Here is a 973-nt window from a genome sequence, read left to right on the forward strand (position 1 = left end):
ACTTCCATTCTTTTTAAGGCTAAATAACATTCCATTGTAGGTGTGTTGTTATTGTTCAGTTGCTCAGTCATGTCTGACTCTGCAACCCCAGGGACTACAGCACGCCAGGCTTCCCTGTCCTTCACCAACTCCCAGAGTTCTCTCAAACTCATGTCCATTGAGTCAGTGATGCCATCTCATCCTCTGTCGTCCCCTTTTCCTCCTGCCTTCAATCTTTCCCAGCAGCAGGGTCTTTTCCAGTGAGTCAGTTCTTCGGATCAGGTGGCCAAAGTATTGAAGTTTCAGCTTCAGCATCAGTCCTTCCAATGAATATTCAGGACTGATTTCCTTCAGGATGGACTGGTTGGATCTCCTTGCAGGCCAAGGGACTCTCAAGAGTCTTCCCCAACACCATGGTTCAAAAACATCAATTCTTTGGCACTCAGCTTTCTTTATAGTCCAACTCTCAAATCCATACATGACTACTGGAAAAACCATAGCTTTGACTAGATGGACCTTTGTTGGCAAAGTAATGTCTCTGCTTTTTAATATGTTGTCTAGGTTGGTCATAGCTTTTCTTCCAAGGAGCAAGCATCTTAATTTCATGGCTACAATCACCATCTGCAGTGATTTTGGAGCCCAAGAAAATAGTCTGTCACTGCTTCCATTGTTTCCCCCTCTATTTGCCATGAAGTGATGGAAACGGATGCCATGATTTTAGTTTTTTGAATGTTGAGTTTTAAGCCAACTTTTTCACTCTCCTTTTTCACTTTCCTCAAGAGTTTCTTTAGTTCCTCTTTACTTTCTGCCATAAGGGTGATGTCATCTGCATATCTAAGGTTATTGATATTTCTCCCGGAAATCTTGATTCCAGCTTGTGCCTTATCCAGCCTGGCATTTCACATGATGTGCTCTGCATATAAGTTAAACAAGCAGGGTGACAATATACAGCCTTGATGTACTCCTTTCCCAATTTGGAACCAGTCTATTGTTC

Source organism: Bison bison, unplaced genomic scaffold (genome assembly GCF_000754665.1).
Source record: "Bison bison bison isolate TAMUID 2011002044 unplaced genomic scaffold, Bison_UMD1.0 scf7180017864516, whole genome shotgun sequence".
Lineage (NCBI taxonomy): Eukaryota > Metazoa > Chordata > Mammalia > Artiodactyla > Bovidae > Bison > Bison bison.